The sequence below is a fragment of the Trichosurus vulpecula genome, chromosome 4 (genome assembly GCF_011100635.1).
Source record: "Trichosurus vulpecula isolate mTriVul1 chromosome 4, mTriVul1.pri, whole genome shotgun sequence".
NCBI lineage: Eukaryota > Metazoa > Chordata > Mammalia > Diprotodontia > Phalangeridae > Trichosurus > Trichosurus vulpecula.
In genome coordinates, this window is record NC_050576.1 from 407,751,138 (window position 1) to 407,751,733 (window position 596).

The window sequence follows — 596 nt, forward strand, 5'->3', positions numbered from 1 at the left end:
ATGTATAGTTATAAGCAATATCTTCTAAAGCAGAGAGAAACAGTGGAGGGGAAAACCAAGTTAAAGAAAGCTTGGCAGTTAGCCGTGCTTGGAGAAGTACCGCATGCCTCAGCCTCCTACAACGATGCCCAAGAGTTCGTGGATCTGTACGTGCCGCAGAAATGCTCTGTGAGGGCCAAGGACCGCGCGTCTATCCAGATGAACGTGGCTGAGGTTCTCAAGGTTACAGTCAGATTCAGTGGCCAGTTTAAAACCTATGCAATTTGTGGAGCAATTTGTAGATTGGGGGAATCTGATGACTCTATTCTCCGACTGGCAAAAAGATGATGGTATTGTTTCAAAGAACTTCTAATTGAAGAAATCTTGTGAAAAATGTCATCATAAATGAGAAAAACAGCAAAAAACAAACAAACAAACAAAAGAAAGCCCAGCAGACTATTATTTGGCAATTCCCAAATAAGTCAAGGATCTGTGAGTTCTCATAATGGCAAACAACATTTAAACATTCTTAGCCTCTTGAAAACCATTATATTGTCATACTTTCATCAAAAATCTTAATCTAATGCTCTATCATGTGTGGAGGTGATGCTGGGTTC

At 40.3% G+C, this 596-nt stretch overlaps 1 pseudogene; it reads left to right on the forward strand.

Annotated features, from left to right (window-relative positions):
* LOC118847337 lies at positions 1 to 352 on the forward strand (annotated as a pseudogene).
* Positions 353 to 596: the final 244 nt, after the last annotated feature.